This window comes from Colletes gigas, unplaced genomic scaffold (genome assembly GCF_013123115.1).
Source record: "Colletes gigas isolate AHSC1104 unplaced genomic scaffold, ASM1312311v1 Colletes_gigas_Sc00040, whole genome shotgun sequence".
NCBI classification, from domain to species: Eukaryota; Metazoa; Arthropoda; class Insecta; order Hymenoptera; family Colletidae; genus Colletes; species Colletes gigas.
Window position 1 is genome coordinate 1,013,255 of NW_025106669.1, and position 22,364 is coordinate 1,035,618.

Consider the following 22,364-nt stretch of genomic DNA (forward strand, 5'->3'; position numbering starts at 1 on the left):
ATCCGTCATCGATTCTCGCTGATTATTTTTATATAAACGAATAAATGAATGTTATTAGATATTAGATCTAAATCGAATCTAATTCCCTTAAACTATCTTTACAATTTAATCGATGTTACATCAGATTATTATACGTCACTCGATCAATGTTCAGAACAAATAAACACGCTTGTTCATTTTAGCGGTTTTTTTTTCAAATTTTAAAAGTTACTTTACCGCGTTTTGTTTCATTGAAAACGATCGTATTCGCATTCATTTATGTAAAAGAAAAACATGTATTTTATTGAACATCCTTATTTATCGAAATAGATAAATAAACACAAACATTTATATATTTATATATTTTTAACTATTCTAACAAATAAATACGTGTTAATATAGCAACATTATAATTTATTAAAAATACGACTAAAACCTCCAGAATTTTCGCTCTGAAGGTACAATTAATTAATATATTACTACTAATTTTTATATAAACGAGTGTTATTAGATCTAAACCGAATCTAATTCCCTTAAACTATCTTTACAATTTAATCGATGTTACATCAGATTATTATACGTCACTCGATCAATGTTCAGAACAAATAAACACGCTTGTTCATTTTAGCGGTTTTTTTTTCAAATTTTAAAAGTTACTTTACCGCGTTCTATTTCATTGAAAATGATCGTATTCGCATATATCGATATAAAATGATATTAAAAAATAATCCCCATTATGGGACTCCAATTTCGGCCAAAAAAAAAGACCCAATAACTAATTAGTAACCTAGTAGTAAGTTTTACCCTTAAAACGTCGTTTTGTTTAGTGGACTGAAATGGTATCGTTGCGTTGTGATTGGTTACGAAATGTCGTCCATGTTGCAATCTGTACAGAGCAGAGGACTCTGTACGATCGTATAAAAGTCCGTCTCAGATCCTCGATAGGCAGCAGGTGCTTGGCGTGCCGCCATTTTGGTAGCCTCACTGGTAGCAACACATTTCCCACGGTACGCTGCGACCAGCGGTAGACGCGGCGATAGCTCCAGGAGAAACGAACGAGAGGGAGAAAGATGGAGGACAGGGCAGGAGCGAGACAGAGCGAGACAGAGTGAGCAGAGCAGAAGAGAGACAGAGCGAGACAGAGCGAGCAGAACAGAGACAGAGACAGAGCGAGACAGAGCGAGCAGAACAGAACAGAGACAGAGCGAGACAGAGCGAGCAGAACAGAGACAGAGACAGAGAGAGACAAAGTGAGCAGAACAGAGACAGAGCGAGACAGAGTGAACAGAGACAGAACAGAGACAGAGAGAGACAGAGTGAGCGGAGCAGAGACAGAGCGAGACAGAAGTCGCGTTGAGTTGTACCGCTGATTCCGGCTGGTGGAAAGATGGCGGAGGGTAATTCGAACACGCGTTATATAGCCTCTCGTTGGTCGCGCATGCGCGTTGTTGTATTCGGTGCGATGGTGTCGGTAGGCGGAGCGGCATCTAGGACCGACTTGTACCGGGTGGCACCGCATCACTGTCATGCAAAAACCGCATGAAACGGCACCACTTGCCTCTCTGGCGTACCGACGCGGGAGAGGACGGCGAGGGGGGAGGGGCGGCGGGGGGCGTGAGAGTTTACGTGGGGCAGGATGGAAGTTCGAGCAGATGTGGCGCCACAGGGACGAGATTATGGGCAAGGAAGTGCCATAATGACGATGACTACGATCCCGCGATTTCGGGCCATTTAACCTATTCGCGGAGCAATAAAATTGCGAGGTACGGGTTTCAAAAAATGGCTACTTTTTTTCTGTGCGTGTTTTCGATCACATCCATACACTTTGCTTGTATTTTGTTCAATCGGCGTGAAAAAAATGCAGACTTTTTCTGTTTCATTTTTTTTTGATATTCGAAGACAACGAAAATGTATTGAAAACTGTTTGCTTGAATTGTTTGCTGTTGCATTCTTTTGATATTTCTGTTAGTAACCAGGGTTATTATTCCGTACTTTTTTTTTAAAGGACAATTCACTCCATACAAGGGTACACTTATTTTATTCATACAGTTAGGTTAGTTCTTAATAAGTAGCAGTTTGTTATCGATTCACTGATACCACTTTTAGAGCTGTAAATCACGCAATTATTATCCACTGTCAGAGAAAATAGTATTACCGTTATATAGGTATATAAAAGAGACGAATTTGTGAACAGTTGACGCCAAACTGATTTTAAAAGCAACCTAACCTTTCACTTTAGATGTTAGACAATCTATAAAATTAGAGAAAAGAGATAATAAGCAGAATAGCATGTTTTAAAATTTACCTAATCGTTGTTAGATCAATTTCTTTTTCATTTTTTCCTGGTTAACGTGAACTTATTATGGAACAAGTAGTTGAAAGGTTATGTTTGCAAAGAAATAGAAAAAAGACAATTCTGTAACACCGATCTTTTCATCGTCTTTTAAATGAATTAAAATTACAGTCGAAGAGCATTAGTATTATAAAATACACTAAAAGCGTATTAATTGCCATAAATTTAAATCGAACATTGAAAATTTTCGAAGTATGTAGCTATCATCGAGTTTTCGAGAAAACAAAGTATTTTACATGTTTATAATAAATTTAACTATCTTTTTCGTAGTAAATTACATAGATTATTTTTAATATTTATAAAAATGTAATAGAATGCTTTTGTAATGAATTTAGGTTTTAATTATTCGAATTTTAAATTTCCTCTGAAAAATGGCGGGAAAATTTAGTTTAGTTTTTTTTTTTAGTAAAAAAATTAAAAATTAAAAATTTTTCAGAACTATAAATATTTACAATTTGAACTGATTAACAAAGCTCCAAAAACTTAATAAACTAGTTTTTTCAAAGTTATACAGGTTTTTAATTTTAGCCAAATATCGTTTACATATTTATTATCAGATATTTTAAAAATAGAATTTGCAGTAGGTAATCCGCCATTTTGAATCACTATAGAGACTAAGAATATACCTCAAGAAATCATTGGAAATAAAATAAAAATGTAAATGTTCACGTATTCCTGAAAATACCGCGAATTTTAAAAATTTTTTTAAAACGTATAAGCCGAACATCTTATCTCGTAGACCTGATTCGTCCAATCAATCAAACATTATCAAGAAATTAATGTGACACGCATTCTTTGTAAACAACTGAATAAAATGAATTTATCGGGAGACTTGCTAGAATTCAAATATTTCTATCTTTAAATTCACTAAAGAGTAATTTGCTATGTTTCTCGAGATTTATACAAAAGTGCTGAAATCTGGTAAATAATATTCCAAAAACAAACGTTGTTCAATGGAAATCAATAAAAACGTAAAAGACAGATCATTCAAACTACCATTCCACCACAAAACGTAAGCGTCAACATTTTATCGCGAAAAGAATTTATCTTTGTTTATTCGATCGACACAAACGCTGATAAGTGTGGAAGACTTGTCATTCGTCGTCTCGCGAAACAATTGTACAATCTCGATCCTATCGACTGAGATCAGAATTGTTTAATTCAAGCGTGATTTTACTAAAACAGTTATCCTGAGAAAGCGCGGGGAAATATTCAAGTTTCTATTCTCCGGTGGAGTCCCGAAAAAAAGGGGCGCGACCAACGGGGGGGCGTGGCTAGAGCCGAGGGCGTGGCCGCGGGCGTGGCTTCGGGGGAACGTCCACTACCGCTCTGGGCGTTGCCTCGGCTGGCCGAGCGCCGGTGGTGGGGATGACGGCATCGAACCCCGCCAGCCGCAGTCGCAATTCAACCGTTCGATGGTGCGTACGTTACGATGTGTCGCGTTACGGGTGGATCCCTTTTTACCGGAAGCGAAGGAGATTACTTACTCGTCGATTGAATCTTAACATACACGCCATATTTTCGTACGTGTCGTGTCCGTTGTTTTTCGCACGCGTGGAAAGGTCGTCCTTCGGGAACTTTTCGGAAGTGATCCAACGAAGTGCACCGAACGACGCAAAACGGATTAAACGTAAATCAATCGTACACTTTTACGCGTTCGGTGAACGATCAGCGAGTGTTCGCGAAAATTTTCGAGCCAACCATTTGGATGTAAGGAGAAAACGTTACGATCGGTTTGGTCGTGGCTTTAAGCCGGCCGGCGCCCGCGTTAAAGGGAATATATTCGAAGCGTCCGTCGATAAAACCCTGTTCCCGTGATTTCTCAAATCGATCACAATTCTACGGGTCGAATCACCGAAAATCGATATCTCGTTCCGGTGAAGTCCGAGAACAGTTCCGAAATGAGTTCCCATTCGTCGCGATCCGGGGAGAAAATCATCGAAGGACTGTAGATATTTCTTTTTTTTCCCCGGGCGAGTTATTTCGACAGATCGGTTGAAAATGTAGCTTCTCGCAACTCCTGACTCGAACGCGAATGAAAACCGTCGCAACAAACGTGTGACCTCGGTTCGTAATTGTTTACATCCAACGGAGCGAGAATCGATCCGAGAAGCCCGAACCGTCTTGCTCGTCGGTTCGAACGATACGACGGCGTTCGAACGGACCCGTGAACGCTTGTTCTTTGTTTCGAGGCGAGTGTGCCAAAAAAAGTTACACGGGGAACTCTGTTCAACGATATCAAAGTTCCGGCCTTCGTTTCGGCGTTTTCACGCGAGACTCGTCGTCGCACGGTGAATAAGTGAACAAACGAGTGATTATCGTAGTGCGCCGTGGTCGTAAGAAATATCGTAACAGGAGCGACCACTTCCGACGGCTTCATTGTCCCGAGTATTTTTCTCGACGGACGGAGGATGATATTCTGAACGGATATTTTTCTTTCTTGGGGGGATTTCTCGCCAGGATGACCAGTCGCCACGTTGCGTCCGCATAGCCGTCACAGTGGAGTTCTGCTTAATCGCAGGTAAGTGTCTTTGTCACGCGTTACGGAGCTATACTACGCGAGTCGAACTTCTCTATTCATTATTCGCGAGCGTGGAACGTATTTACGACCATTTCTGACGACGGGAACGTTCAAGAATGCTCGTTCCGAAATTACACGAAACAATGAAGAATTTCTATCTTGAACACAGGAAGAAGCATACTATCTCTGATTTATCGTACTTATCTGCTTTAATTTTTCGTGTTATATTATTTTCTTACTTTTTTCTTACGAAAATCCATCGATTGCTCTTTTTACATGCTTTCGTTTAACACGTTGATCGTTTACCAGTAACCGTCGCTTTAAACCTACGACGTAACCTCAAAAAACCTTCCCAATAAATGAATTTAATGCTTCTAAATCTTTAACTAATGCAATTGACATTAGGAATGCTGTAAAATAACAAATACTCGATCGAATTGTTCGATATTTCTTTCCGTTAGGTTATAATTCGAAAAAAGTGTCGAGAATAACACCAACGTGTTGGTTTCACTTGTTCGTGGAATACAAAACACTTTTAATTCCCTTGGAGCTATGAAATTTTTTTGAGGTTAGCATTTTGGACGATACTGAAGCGTTACAGAGAGATTAGGTGTACATTCAACAAATTATTACGCGTTACAATATTTTTACACTTTAGCGTGTCTATAGATTGTATTCCCCGATAGCAGTCAATTTTTTTTTCTAAAATATACTCGAAATAACAAATACTCGATCGAATTGTTCGATATTTCTTTCCGTTAGGTTATAATTCGAAAAAAGTGTCGAGAATAACACCAACGTGTTGGTTTCACTTGTTCGTGGAATACAAAACACTTTTAATTCCCTTGGAGCTATGAAATTTTTTTGAGGTTAGCATTTTGGACGATACTGAAGCGTTACAGAGAGATTAGGTGTACATTCAACAAATTATTACGCGTTACAATATTTTTACACTTTAGCGTGTCTATAGATTGTATTCCCCGATAGCAGTCAATTTTTTTTTCTAAAATATACTCGAAATAACAAATACTCGATCGAATTGTTCGATATTTCTTTCCGTTAGGTTATAATTCGAAAAAAGTGTCGAGAATAACACCAACGTGTTGGTTTCACTTGTTCGTGGAATACAAAACACTTTTAATTCCCTTGGAGCTATGAAATTTTTTTGAGGTTAGCATTTTGGACGATACTGAAGCGTTACAGAGAGATTAGGTGTACATTCAACAAATTATTACGCGTTACAATATTTTTACACTTTAGCGTGTCTATAGATTGTATTCCCCGATAGCAGTCAATTTGTTTTTCTGAAATATACTTAAAATTTCACTCTTTTCGATGAATGTAAAAAGATCATTGTATCGTTACTGCGTTAGTTTAGAAATAGAACATGTATCGTAGCACTTGGAACATTTGTTTACAAAATTTTAGCGATTGCATGTTACAATATCGAAGATAATCCCAAAAAACTAAACCCAAAAGCAGTTGTTGTTGTAATAAAGCTATTCGTTCGATATCGCCTGAAAAAGTAGCTTCGAAGCAACAACGAAGAACATAATAACATAAATTGCGGAGAATTTAGCAAAAATATTTAAGAAAAGACAATTTAAGTTCTGCAGAATTATTTACGAGATGAAGAACTGCAATAATTGTGTGTAGAGAATGTTAAGAGCTTAAACGAAGATTAAATAATATATGAAAGCTTATCGTTAGAAAAACGTAGCACATAAAATACTTTGTTAGGTTTAAAATTGACGTTTTATGTTGAAAATAAACTTCAAAGAGAGTGTTGTTTAAGAGTTTCCTGATTCTTATTATAAAAAGCTTGCAATAGTGTATGTTACAAAGTTTATTTGGGCGTATATCATAGAAATAATATAAATAAATCTAAACTGAACATACAAAGGGCAAAATATGATACTTAAGAGGATATCAAATGATGGTGCACCTTTTTTTTGTACTTCAATGCTTCTCTGTTGATGTTCCAAAGATTATAATATTACAGCGGGTCGAAAATGTTTAATAAGTGGTTTATTATGACCACAAACGTCAAACTTGCAACAAATTTTGTTCGGTTTAGTCCTTAGTGTGCCAAGATGGCATAGTGGACATTCTTCGCACAAGGATATCAATAAATTGTAACTTTTAACTGCAAAGGACGTTCATATCTTACAATTATTACTATCATTCTTCGTTTGTCGTGTACATGATCTAGGAAGGGAAAATAAGCAACAATAACTAACGGTGTTTCCAATAAATATGATAAAGATATGCGATAGAGAATGATACAAGTGCTTATCGTGTATTGAAAGAAAGAAACAAGTAGATAAGTAGTAATACGATGTGCAAAGATCGTGCAAAGACCATTTTTTATTGTACCGTAAGAAAAATTATAAGCAACGTGGTGTGCTGAAGGTTAAAGAAGAATAACATCAAAGTTAATCCTTTGACTTGATGTAAACGGAAACAATTAAATAGTAGTAATGTGCATACAAATGAACTACGTATTATAATACTCATTTAGGCGCGTTATATTAACGTTAACGTTATTTTAACCTATTCGCAAATACAGTTGCGTCTTTACGAATTACAAGTTTCGCTAAATCAACCTTAAAATGATCATCGATCGATAAAAAGGATCGTTTCGGTAAATATCATACAAAGTTTGAGAGAATTCGTGATTTTAATTATTAATTATTACAGTAAAGCTTCAATTAACCAGGTTAATCGGAAACGAGATAGAAGATATAAAATTAATGTTTATTTACAAGATTATCATTGTATACATATATATAAGTATATTTTCTTCATAAATATGAATGTAAGTTTGTTTATCGTGTTAACTTCGCACTTAAAAGTGCTTTGAAAATGATTTTGAATACTGTAAATAGAGGAGTGTTGTACAACGTGACAATCTAATTGTTGCAACAATTTTATATGGATTATTAACAATCAGTTAGCAGTAATAACAAAAGAAAGAGAAATAATCTTTTATGTAGATATTCGTTTAGAAGGTTCGGAAATTCATATTAATAGGAATTAATAAACAATTCTGTTCTGATAAACAATTTCCAAATATACCTTCGATACATTTTGCTTTCGAAAATAAGGTTTCGGCTCGAGAGAATGCGATGTGAGAAAAGTTAAAGGTAAAGTTAGGTTAGAATGTTACGATACATCGAATAATCGAATCGTAGAAAGGAACAAGTATTTTTTACAAGTATCAATTACAAGTATTTTTGGTGAAGAGACATACCCCTGAAATCCTACCCACTTTCGAGAAAAAAATTCGAGTAGATACTGAAATTTTTAGACGAAATTAAGAAATTCCAAATCGTACTAAAAAAAATTGTATTTAGTTACAGGGGTCAGTTACAAGCATTTTTGGTAATTAGACACACCCCCGGAATCTTATGCAGTTTCGTGAAAAAAATTCGAGAAAGTACTGAATGTTTTGGGTGAAATTAAAAAATTTCAAATCGTCCTGGAAAAAATATTTTCAATTGCAGGGGTCGGTTACAAGCATTTTTGGTCGAAAGACATACCCCCGAAATCCTACTCAGTTCTGAGAAAAAAATTCCTTACCGAAAATATAATTTCCAGCCGGAAAAGTCTGCCCGAATTTTCATGCGAATCTTTAAAATTTCATAACTTCTGAACGGATTGGCCGATTTTAATGTTTCAAAAACCAAACAACGCGTAATTTAGCGGAGAATATGTAGAAATTCTAACAATATTGAAAAAGTTGTTTCTTGACACCGTGAAATGAAAAAAAAACCCCCTAAAAATTGTCCAATTTTCAAACGGCCATAACACCTACAATAGTAAAGGTATCTCGTTGAAATTTTGTGAGGACGTAGAGCCCACGGGTAGCTACAAAAAAGTATTGGACAACTTTTCTGTAGAGCGTCAAACAAAATTACTATAAATCAAAAACGAATTTCTAAGAATAATCGTGAAGGAGGTGGATGCCTAACTAAAAAAAAAAATTCAAATCTTGCTGGAAAAAATATTTTCAATTGCAGGGGTCAATTATAATCATTTTTGGTCGAAAGACATACCCCCGAAATCCTACTCAGTTCTGAGAAAAAAATTCCTTACCGAAAATATAATTTCTAGGCGGAAAAGTCTGCCCGAATTTTCATGCGAATCTTTAAAATTTCATAACTTCTGAACGGATTGGCCGATTTTAATGTTTCAAAAACCAAACAACGCGTAATTTAGCGGAGAATATGTAGAAATTCTAACAATATTGAAAAAGTTGTTTCTTGACACCGTAAAATGAAAAAAAACACCCCCTAAAAATTGTCCAATTTTCAAACGGCCATAACTCCTACAATAGTAAAGGTATCTCGTTGAAATTTTGTGAGGACGTAGAGCCCACGGGTAGCTACAAAAAAGTATTGGACAACTTTTCTGTAGAGCGTCAAACAAAATTACTAAAAATCAAAAACGAGTTTCTAAGAATAATCGACAAGGAGGTGGATGCCTAACTAAAAAAAAAAATTCAAATCTTGCTGGAAAAAATATTTTCAATTGCAGGGGTCAATTATAATCATTTTTGGTCGAAAGACATACCCCCGAAATCCTACTCAGTTCTGAGAAAAAAATTCCTTACCGAAAATATAATTTCCAGCCGGAAAAGTCTGCCCAAATTTTCATGCGAATCTTTAAAATTTCATAACTTCTGAACGGATTGGCCGATGTTAATGTTTCAAAAACCAAACAACGCGTATTTTAGCGGAGAATATGTAGAAATTCTAACAATATTGAAAAAGTTGTTTCTTGACACCGTGAAATGAAAAAAAAACCCCCTAAAAATTGTCCAATTTTCAAACGGCCATAACACCTACAATAGTAAAGGTATCTCGTTGAAATTTTGTGAGGACGTAGAGCCCACGGGTAGCTACAAAAAAGTATTGGACAACTTTTCTGTAGAGCGTCAAACAAAATTACTATAAATCAAAAACGAATTTCTAAGAATAATCGACAAGGAGGTGGATGCCTAACTAAAAAAAAAAATTCAAATCTTGCTGGAAAAAATATTTTCAATTGCAGGGGTCAATTATAATCATTTTTGGTCGAAAGACATACCCCCGAAATCCTACTCAGTTTCGAGAAAAAAATTCCTTACCGAAAATATAATTTCTAGGCGGAAAAGTCTGCCCGAATTTTCATGCGAATCTTTAAAATTTCATAACTTCTGAACGGATTGGCCGATTTTAATGTTTCAAAAACCAAACAACGCGTAATTTAGCGGAGAATATGTAGAAATTCTAACAATATTGAAAAAGTTGTTTCTTGACACCGTGAAATGAAAAAAAAACCCCCTAAAAATTGTCCAATTTTCAAACGGCCATAACACCTACAATAGTAAAGGTATCTCGTTGAAATTTTGTGAGGACGTAGAGCCCACGGGTAGCTACAAAAAAGTATTGGACAACTTTTCTGTAGAGCGTCAAACAAAATTACTATAAATCAAAAACGAATTTCTAAGAATAATCGACAAGGAGGTGGATGCCTAACTAAAAAAAAAAATTCAAATCTTGCTGGAAAAAATATTTTCAATTGCAGGGGTCAATTATAATCATTTTTGGTCGATAGACATACCCCCGAAATCCTACTCAGTTTCGAGAAAAAAATTCCTTACCGAAAATATAATTTCTAGCCGGAAAAGTCTGCCCGAATTTTCATGCGAATCTTTAAAATTTCATAACTTCTGAACGGATTGGCCGATTTTAATGTTTCAAAAACCAAACAACGCGTAATTTAGCGGAGAATATGTAGAAATTCTAACAATATTGAAAAAGTTGTTTCTTGACACCGTAAAATGAAAAAAAACACCCCCTAAAAATTGTCCAATTTTCAAACGGCCATAACTCCTACAATAGTAAAGGTATCTCGTTGAAATTTTGTGAGGACGTAGAGCCCACGGGTAGCTACAAAAAAGTATTGGACAACTTTTCTGTAGAGCGTCAAACAAAATTACTAAAAATCAAAAACGAATTTCTAAGAATAATCGACAAGGAGGTGGATGCCTAACTAAAAAAAAAAATTCAAATCTTGCTGGAAAAAATATTTTCAATTGCAGGGGTCAATTATAATCATTTTTGGTCGAAAGACATACCCCCGAAATCCTACTCAGTTCTGAGAAAAAAATTCCTTACCGAAAATATAATTTCCAGCCGGAAAAGTCTGCCCGAATTTTCATGCGAATCTTTAAAATTTCATAACTTCTGAACGGATCGGCCGATTTTAATGTTTCAAGAACCAAACAACGCGTATTTTAGCGGAGAATATGTAGAAATTCTAACAATATTGAAAAAGTTGTTTCTTGACACCGTAAAATGAAAAAAAACACCCCCTAAAAATTGTCCAATTTTCAAACGGCCATAACTCCTACAATAGTAAAGGTATCTCGTTGAAATTTTGTGAGGACGTAGAGCCCACGGGTAGCTACAAAAAAGTATTGGACAACTTTTCTGTAGAGCGTCAAACAAAATTACTATAAATCAAAAACTATTTATCATATAAAACGTTTTTGCCAGTATCAGTCCATAGAAAATTGTAGTTTGCCTGGATATCTAACAAAAACACTCGTTTCTTGTTGCATCGATAAAATTAAATGTTGCCTTTTCCCAACAAAAAACGCGAGTGTCTCGTTGAACAGCGTTGCGTGTATCGATCATCGATTTCTTTCGCACTTTTTCCAGCGATACTTTCTGGTCTCTTCTACGCTCCTGTCGGTACGATTTAAACGATCGACAATGATAAATTTGCATCGAAGAAGGACGCTTTTTGCATTGTTTGAACGCACCCTTTATCGATAGATGTAATTAGCTCTCTAGTTTTATTTGTTTCAACGCTATTCGGTAAGAGAACTATTTTGAGGTTATCTGTTACCGACACGTCGAACTTTCAGCTTATTTGGGCAATTCAGTTCAGTTTTATCGATGTATCACTGGAAATGGACTCGAAATCCATTCTATCGATCGAAAGTTCGAAATAGGAATGCATTCGTGATAGTATCGAGTGTTCGAATATCGATTTCGACTTACAATTTGTAAAATCGAATATCTCTGAGACGATTAATATTTGTTATCGTGTCATAATAATAATATGGCGAAAATAAGACGAAAATCAAGAATGCTATAGTCCCGTAGCGTTATATACGTAAGATAAACATTCATCGAAGAAGATAAAGCGTTGCAGAGACGAGAGATGCAGATACTGTTTCTGGCCCTAATCTCAAAATTAATATTTGTTCGAATTATACATTTACCTAGTATGCATGGCATATATTAATAATAAAATACGATCTATATACGTTGATTTTTACTAAGTATTGTGTCGTAAAACTGAATTAATCAAGTATACGATAAAATGTGAGAAATTTCAAGAAATACTTTTTCTCCTGTAAATGTATACAGGGTGTTCGGCCACCCCTGGTAAAAATTTTAATGGCGGATTCTAGGGGCCAAAATAAGACGAAAATCAAGAATACCAATTTGTTGATGGAAGCTTCGTTAAAAAGTTATTAACGTTTAAAGTGCCGCCCTTACTCGAATTTTTTTCTCAAAAATGCGCAAGATTTCGGGGGTGTGTCTAATGACCAAAAATGATTATAATTGACCCCTGCAATTGAAAATATTTTTTCCAGCAAGATTTGAATTTTTTTTTTTAGTTAGGCATCCACCTCCTTCACGATTATTCTTAGAAATTCGTTTTTGATTTTTAGTAATTTTGTTTGACGCTCTACAGTAAAGTTGTCCAATACTTTTTTGTAGCTACCCGTGGGCTCTACATCCTTTCAAAATTTCAACGAGATACCGTTACTATTGTAGGAGTTATGGCCGTTTGAAAATTGGACAATTTTTAGGGGGTTTCTTTTTCATTTTACGGTGTCAAGAAACAACTTTTTCAATATTGTTAGAATTTCTACATATTCTCCGCTAAAATACGCGTTGTTTGGTTTTTGAAACATTAAAATCGGCCGATCCGTTCAGAAGTTATGAAATTTTAAAGATTCGCATGAAAATTCGGGCAGACTTTTCCGGCTGGAAATTATATTTTCGGTAAGGAATTTTTTTCTCAGAACTGAGTAGGATTTCGGGGGTATGTCTTTCGACCAAAAATGATTATAATTGACCCCTGCAATTGAAAATATTTTTTCCAGGACGATTTGAAATTTTTTAATTTCACCCAAAACATTCAGTACTTTCTCGAATTTTTTTCTCGAAACTGCATAAGATTCCGGGGGTGTGTCTAATTACCAAAAATGCTTGTAATTGACCCCTGTAACTAAATACAATTTTTTTAGTACGATTTGAAGTTTCTTAATTTCGTCTAAAAATTTCAGTATCTACTCGAATTTTTTTCTCGAAAGTGGGTAGGATTTCAGGTGTATGTCTCTTCACCAAAAATACTTGTAATTGACCCCTGTAACTAAATACAATTTTTTTAGTACGATTTGAAATTTCTTAATTTCGTCTAAAAATGTCAGTATCTGCTCGAATTTTTTTCTCGAAAATAGATAGGATTTCGGAGGTATGTGTACTAACCAAAAATGATTGTAGTCGACCCCCGCGACCGAAAATAATTTTTCCAGAACGATTTGAAATCTTTGAATTTAATTGTTAATAACTTTTTAACGAAGCTTCCATCAACAAATTGGTATTCTTGATTCTCGTCTTATTTTGGCCTCTGCTATCGGTCATTAAAATTTTTGCTAGAGGTGGCCGGAACACCCTGTATAGAAATTAAGAGACAATTTGATTCGTGTAATGTTCGAAAAAAACACAGAGAATTTCGGCAACGCGACACAATGGGAGGAATTTATGGCGTCCCTTTCTATCCGTTCGAGCATAATAAACAATAAATAGCCCGAGTATTCGTTTCTTTTATACGACGGGGAACTGGCCCCGTCGCTCAGAGGCGGCGTTGCCAAACAACGCTCGAGATATTTCACGTTATGGGCAGACCGTGCGCCCGTCCATCTTACAAATAACGAATTCTGGTGCTTATTCCGATCGATTTAGGCGGCCTTTCGAGCGTGAAACGATCGCAGTTTCCTTAAATAATTGTCAGAGCTACGGTTACGAGATGCTTTCACGACGAAACGGACAACCCGTACCGATTTAGTCTCGTTTCGCCATTGTGCGACGCGTTCGTTCGAAAATAAACCATTCGTTTCGAGTCTACGTTTGATAAATTTTTACTGGAAGAGTTCATTTTTCATCTACGAGTCGCTTGGCAACGAAATTTTCGTTAATTTTTTCTTAGTTTTCGAAAATTGACGAGAGCTTTGTACGGCCCTGTTTCTTAATAAATATTTCTTTCTTGAAATGTTACAATTTGTTTGTTTAAAAATTCTGATTTATTAGATTGTTCCACGGGACGAGTATAATAGATATTCTGGAAGACTTTTTCAATTAAATTCCAATTTTAGCAAATTTTTAGTTTCAATATTAACAAGTTGCTTGGTTAGATTTGCATTTTAGATAGAATTTCTATTATAAAAGTAAGTAAAGTTACTAAAAATGGGTCCAAATTTTCAAACAGCCATAACTCTTGCAATAGTGAATATATTTCAACGAAACTTTTTCCCGACGTAGAGCTAATGAGTGTCTACAAAAAAGTATTAGACAACTTTTCTGTAGGACGTCAAATAAAATTAGTAAAAATCAGAAACGAATTTTTAAGAAATATCGACAGGGTGAAATTCAAAAATTTCAAATCGTTCTGGAAAAATTATTTTCAATTGCAGGGGTCGATTACAGTCATTTTTGGTCAATAGACATACACCCGAAATCTCGCGCAGTTTCGAGAAAAAAATTCCTTAACGAAAATCTAATTTGAAGACAAAATGGTTCCCCGAAATTTCGATGCGAATCTTTAAAATGTCATAACTTCTGAACGGATTGGAGGATTTTAATGTTTCGAGCGGCAAACTACGTGTATTATGGTATAGAATATGTAGAAATTCTAACAATAATGAAAAAGTTGTTCCTTGACCCCATAAAATGAAAAAAAGACTACATCAAAATGGTCCAATTTTCAAACAGCCATAACTTTCGCAATAGTGAATATATTTCAATGAAACTTTTTTCTAAAGTAGAGCTCATGGGTACCTACAAAAAAGTATTAGACAATTTTTCTATAGGGCGTCAGACAAAATTAATAAAAATCAAAAACTAGGAACATCGACAGGGATAGGTGCCCAAATTTTTTGACGATATTAAAAAACTTCAAATCATTCTGAAAAAATTATTTTCGATCGCAGGGGTCAATTACAATCAGTTTTGGTGGATAGACATACCCCAAAAATCCTACAAACTTTCGAGAAAAAAAATTCTTTACCAAAAATATAATCTGAAGCCAGAAATGGTCGCGCGAATTTTCATGGAAATCTTTGAAACGTCATAACTCCTGAATGAATTGGACGATTTTAATGTTTGAAACGGCAAACAACGCGTATTTTGGCGAAGAATATGTAGAAATCGCAACAATATTCGAAAAGTTGATCCTTGACTCCGCAAAATGACGAAAACCCCCATAAAAATGGGTCCAATTTTCACACAGCCATAACTCTTGCCATAGTGAATATATTTCAATGAAACTTTTTTCCGACTTAGAGCTCATGGGTACCTACAAAAAAGTATTAGAAAACTTTTCTATAGGACGTCAAACAAAATTAATAAAAATCAAAAACTAGGAACATCGACCGGGGTAGGTGCCCAAATTTTTCGACGATATAAAAAAACTTCAAATCACTCTGAAAAAATTATTTTCAGTTGCAGAAGTCGATTTCAAACCTTTTTGGTGAATAGACCTAACCCCGAATTCCTACTCATTTTCCAGAAAAAAATTCGTGAAAATGAGAAACTTTTCGACAAAATTAGAAAATTTCAAATCGTTCCAGAAAAAATATTTTTAATTGCAGAAGTCGATTTCAATCATTTTTGGTGGATAGACCTATCCCCGAATTCCTACTCATTTTCCAGAAAAAAATTCGTGAAAATGAGAAACTTTTCGACAAAATTAGAAAATTTCAAATCGTTCCAGAAAAAATATTTTTAATTGCAGGGGTCGATTTCAATCATTTTTGGTGAATAGACCTATACCCGAATTCCTACTCATTTTCCAGAAAAAAATTCGTGAAAATGAGAAACTTTTCGACAAAATTAGAAAATTTCAAATCGTTCCAGAAAAAATATTTTTAATTGCAGGGGTCGATTTCAATCATTTTTGGTGAATAGACCTATCCCCGAATTCCTACTCATTTTCCAGAAAAAAATTCGTGAAAATGAGAAACTTTTCGACAAAATTAGAAAATTTCAAATCGTTCCAGAAAAAATATTTTTAATCGCAGGGGTCGATTTCAATCATTTTTGGTGGATAGACATACCCCAAAAATCCTACTCACTTTCGAGAAAAAAATTCCTGTATGTGGACAAATTTGATTAATAATTTTATTAGTAGCTCTAAAACGATGCCTCAATCAACAAATTGCTATTCTTAATTTTCGTCTTATTTTGGCCCCTAGAATCTCCCATTAAAATTTTTCCCAGGCTTTATTGAACCCCCCCTCTCGTAAATCAAATTTTTAATTATTCAAATTGTATAAGTTCGTAAATCGAATGTTAAATAAAGCCAGCAAAATTACTTAGCGTGGTGTCTTTTTGTCTCAGAGTGTATGGTCGATCGAATGGGAGATTTCGAAAGAAAGAGAGGGGGCTCGCCCTAGTAGACGAGGGATAAACGATCGATTCGGTGTTTAGAAACAGAACGTTAACGTAATACGTGGAATATTCAACGAATTTCGTTAGCGCGGCTGGGAGAATTCGAGGCGAGGCCTGGATCGCGAGTATTCCAAAGGTTATAAAAACCGGTCCTTGGTTTTGCCCGACGAAACATCGAGGCGAGCAGAGGCGAGAGAGCGACGTTTCGGCTGCTACGGCCAAGGATCCGCTACGAAGTGACGGAGGCTTCGCAGAGTCGTTTTCTAGGCCAGTTTCCCAGTCATTTTTAGACTTTCGATCTAATTAAAAATAGAAATTTCATTACACAAATAAACTTAATTGAAATAAACATATTTTATTTTATGGAAACGATTCTAGTTCTCCAAAGAAAAAACACTCGTCTAACTCGTCTGATCGTCCAAAATAAAAATATAATATTGCTTTGTGAATATTGAACATCTTTGAAACGACGACGCTTCGAACTAAAAACCAATCAAATTTTATAGAAAATGAGATTCTGTTTTTCAAGTAGAAATCTGCAATTCTGCAAATTTTCCTTCGAACTCGCGCCCTCTATCGGGATCAAACGGGTCAGTCGTGAAATTGTCGAGAAAACCGGACGAGAGATCCACAAATTTCAAAACTTTGTTTCCAGACAGTTGGAAACCAGCATAACCATAGTTTGTCATAAAACTTGTTCTCAAAGTCTCGTTAGAATTCAAGAGTCGTGTTCAGATTTATTTTCTTTAACGATTCGATCTGGAAAATGAATCTTTTTGGTGAAAAACAGTGGCACCCATATGTGGGTCACGTAACAGTCAATGTGTTTGATAATTTGCACGAGATTTATTTGAAAGAGTCGATTTTTATGTTCGCGCAAAACTCAAGACCTATTGAACCTATATTCCTCAAATTTTGACACGTTATTCCTGCATACTCTAGGACGGGCATCGACTATGTAGCATGTCTCAGAAGCGCGTTATTAACGTGTAATTTATGTGCAAAGATTTCATGTGCACGACTGTTTGGCGGACCACGCGACCCCTGTACACGACAGTCTAGTTGCGCGCGCATACGCGTTAACGGCCCGCGCGATACCTCACCACTAGCAGTACCGCGAGGTCACCGCCAGGTGGCGGAGCTTCTCGAGCGCTTTCTCGCAAGAGAATTGCATTATCGCGGATACATACGTAAAAGAGGACATCACAAGAGAAATTGAAAGATATCATAAAGAAATGATTTCCTCAAATATTCATTCTGCTTTTACCCATGTTTTATGCAAGAAAAGAGTATGATAAGAATATTGAAAAATGTATATTTCATAATTGTAGACAGCTTTAAGGATCGCAAAGGATATATTTACCCTTTTTTTCGTTCTCAAATCAAAGTATAGATCCTTTAAACTTGCTTCTAAACCTCGTGAGACGTTCTAATATGTTTCAAATGAATTTAAGCAAATTAACGAATTTCGAGCAAACAGAAAATTGCACAAAGTGGCCGAAGGTACTGTTCAAGCAACTGTTCGATAATTAAAATTGGAAACCCAACGCTCCGCGTCATATCGCGTTGCAGCAATGGGAAAGTGTATTATAAAACAAGCAGCGTGCGTGCATTGTATCCTATCGTCGATCTAAAAGTGTTTTACAGTGGCTGGAAGCTTACTTGCAGTTTTAAATACAGTTTCGATATTCGATATTTCAAAACACTGCATGGATTCGAATTAAATTTTATTAAAAAATTTTTATCAAGCTTGGAATTAACGTCGATCGTCATGAATCTGTATAGATCATTTAAAAATAGTTGTTGACAAATTTCAGAATTGTAATCCAAAGTCCAGGAGCTAAAGATCGACCAAAAAACAGTTTCAAACAATTTTTATAAAGCTAGATTCAAAAAGAAGCTTGATAATTAAATTTCCATCTGGAAAGTGTTGGTCAAACAGAACGAAATCGAACAGGAACTAATTCTAGAACAAAAATGGTACACATTTCAGCATGAAAATAGTGGATTTCTTTTTCCCCCCCAACGTAACGTTAGATCCAGGAGAAAAAAGGGACTTGAAGCGTCGTTAGTTTAGCGCTGACGTAAATAAATAATTAAATCACGTGCGGAGAGAGGTCGAAGAGGAAGAACCGCGATGTTGATTGGAGAAAATTTCGCAATAGGGCGCTAAGATTGGCCCGACCGGTTCTTCTCTCGCACAAAGACCCAAGTCCCTTCTTTCTGGCTTCGTTCGGTCTGTTGTTCCTCTTCGTCGCTCCATCGGGCCAGCTTTCTGCCTCTCTACGAGCCTTCCTTCTGGCTTTTACCCAGTCACGTCCTCCCAACAGCTACTCCCGGGTACCGTAAAATGTGCTAGCGACATTAGTCCTACATGATTCGTCCGCTCGAGCTCCTTACACGTGTATTTCGACTCGTGGCTTGGAATTGTTCCTCGAAATTTCATTGATATCTTTAAAATATCATAACTTTTGAACGGATCGGACAATTTTAATGTTTCAAACGGCAAACTACGCGTATTTTGGTCAAGAATATTTAGAAATTCTAAGAATATTCGAAAAGTTGTTCCTGAAGCTCGTAAAGTTCGAAAAACCCCATAAAAATGGGTGCAATTTTCAAACAGCCATAACTCTTGCAATAGTGATTATATTTCAATGAAACTTTTTTCCGAAGTAGAGCTCATGAGTGCCTACAAAAAAGTATTAGACATCTTTTCTATTGGGCTTCAGACAAAATTAATAAAAATCAAAAACTAGGAACATCGACAGGGGTAGGTGCCTAAATTTTTTGACGATATCAAAAAATTTCAAATCATTCTGAAAAAATTATTGTCGCTTGCAGGGGTCGATTGCAATCATTTTTGGTGAATAGACATACCCCCGAAATATTACGCATTTTCGAGGAAAAAATTCTAAACCGAAAATATAATTTCAGGCCTGAAATGGTCCCCCGAAATTGCATTCATATCTTTAAAATATCATAACTTTTGAACGGATCGGAGAATTTTAATGTTTCAAACGGCAAACTACGCGTATTTTGGTCGAGAATATTTAGAAATTCTAAGAATATTCGAAAAGTTGTTCCTGAGCCTCGTAAAGTTCGAAAATCCCCATAAAAATGGGTGCAATATTCAAACAGCCATAACTCTTGCAATAGTGAATATATTTCAATGAAACTTTTTTCCGAAGTAGAGCTCATGAGTGCCTACAAAAAAGTATTAGACATCTTTTCTATTGGGCTTCAGACAAAATTAATAAAAATCAAAAACTAGGAACATCGACAGGGGTGGGTGCCCAAATTTTTCGACGATATGAAAAAACTTCAAATCAATCTGAAAAAATTATTGTCGCTTGCAGGGGTCGATTGCAATCATTTTTGGTGAACAGACATACCCCCGAAATCTTACGCATTTTCGAGAAAAAAAATTCTGAACCGAAAGAAAACATGAAACTTTCCAAAATATAATTGTAAGTTACAGATTTAGTATTGAAGTGACATTTACAGTAATTTTTATTGGATAAAAAACACTGCAAATTATCCCATTTACTACGAGATATCTTGTAGGTGGCAGTCAATGGATCAAAAGCCTCTATCTCCTCAATAAAACACTTTTGGATTCAAGTTTACAGGAACTTTTTCCCCACATTTGATCCAAGTAACATGTAGTATACGTTTGGTCCCAACTTTTTCGATCATTCTTGACGATATCTCCTCTAACTATCAAACTATAGGACCTGCATCACCAGAAATCGGATTACCTCGTCGATCCCAGTAGTTTAACGCATGTTAATTCGTTAAATTGCCCACTACGGGGCGCGACTCCATAAATTAATACCAGCTCGGCCATGCACAATGGTTATTCCAGCCAAACAAAAGAAATTGTTTAACTCCGTTTAACCGTTCTGCTGGAAACCACTCCCGGCCTCCCATAAACAGCGTTTCTGCTCGCACAAAGCCCTCGAAGCTTAGAAACTACGTATACAGGGCCAATGTAACTCGTTTATTAAACGTCGATTCCCTTTGATCGGACCACTGACACACGGTTCTGCCCCGACCACGCTCGATATCGTTGTCCTCCGCCCGGATGAGCCGGTTTGTTGTAAATATATCCGAGACGATGTCGATGGAAAAAGAGAACGCGGGTCGACGGTCGTTCCGGGGGTCGGGTCAATCCGGGCAAACAGGAAACGGGACTTACGTCACGGTCTCCGGTACGACTCTGGTCTGCTTTGGGCACGACCACCAACCTTCCGCCCATTTTTCGCGGTTTTCTTTGCTCAACATTCGAACGATTCGTTTATCAATATTTTCAATATAAATTGAATTATTCTTGAGGATGTTTATGCATTTATGGGGAATTTTAACTCTCAAGAAACTACATACACTTCGAGTGCGACATTGGATTTTTCAGATTCGAACCAAAGATGTATCATAGACTTGGAAAATTAGAAAATACAACAATAGTGTAAATGAAACAGATATTTGATTGAATTTGTTTCAACCTCTTTCGAACCCTTCGTTCAGGGCCTCTACCAGTTACCATTTTCGTGTCACTCGCTACATTACCGACAGGGTGCAAGTATTAGAATATTTAGAATTTCTTTTCTCGAAAGTGCGTAATATTTCGGGGTTATGTCTATTCACCAAAAATGATTGTAATCGACCCCTGCAAGCGACAATAATTTTTTCAGAATGATTTGAAATTTTTTAATATCCTCCAAAAATTTAGGCACCCACCCCTGTCGATGTTCCTAGTTTTTGATTTTTATTAATTTTGTCCGACGCCATATAGAAAAGATGTCTAATACTTTTTTGTAGCCACTCATAAGCTCTATTTTGGAAAAAAGTTTCATTGAAATATATTCACTATTGCAAGAGTTATGGCTGTCTGAAAATTGCACCCATTTTTATGGGGTTTTTCGAACTTTACGAGGCTCAGGAACAACTTTTCGAATATTCTGAGAATTTCTAAATATTCTCGACCAAAATACGCGTAGTTTGCCGTTTGAAACATTAAAATTCTCCAAACCGTTCAAAAGTTATGACATTTTAAAGATATGAATGCAATTTCGAGGAACCATTTCTGGCTTGAAATTATATTTTCGGTTCAGAAATTTTTTTCTCGAAAATGCGTAATATTTCGGGGGTATGTCTATTCACCAAAAATGATTGTAATCGACCCCTGGAAACGACAATAATTTTTTCAGAATGATTTGAAATTTTTTAATATCCTCCAAAAATTTAGGCACCCACCCCTGTCGATGTTCCTTGTTTTTGATTTTTATTAATTTTGTCCGACGCCCTATAGAAAAGTTGTCTAATACTTTTTTGTAGGCACTCATAAGCTCTATTTTGGAAAAAAGTTTCATTGAAATATATTCACTATTGCAAGAGTTATGGCTGTTTGAAAATTGCACCCATTTTTATGGGGTTTCTCGAACTTTACGAGGCTCAGGAACAACTTTTCGAATATTCTTAGAATTTCTAAATATTCTCGACCAAAATACGCGTAGTTTGCCGTTTGAAACATTAAAATTCTCCAAACCGTTCAAAAGTTATGACATTTTAAAGATATGAATGCAATTTCGAGGAACCATTTGTGGCCTGAAATTATATTTTCGGTTCAGAAATTTTTTTCTCGAAAATGCGTAATATTTCGGGGGTATGTCTATTCACCAAAAATGATTGTAATCGACCCCTGGAAACGACAATAATTTTTTCAGAATGATTTGAAATTTTTTAATATCCTCCAAAAATTTAGGCACCCACCCCT

General features: G+C 35.9%; 1 protein-coding gene across 6 annotated transcripts in view; it reads left to right on the forward strand.

The window, feature by feature from the left end:
• Window positions 1-3,743: 3,743 nt before the first annotated feature.
• The window catches only part of LOC122402804, a 183,480-nt gene continuing 164,859 nt past the window's right edge, over window positions 3,744-22,364 (forward strand). For all 6 annotated transcript variants that reach the window (XM_043405908.1, XM_043405904.1, XM_043405906.1 and 3 more), the window contains exon 1: window positions 3,744-4,853. The gene's annotated coding sequence lies outside the window, so the exon portion shown is untranslated. The remainder of the gene's footprint in view (window positions 4,854-22,364) is intronic.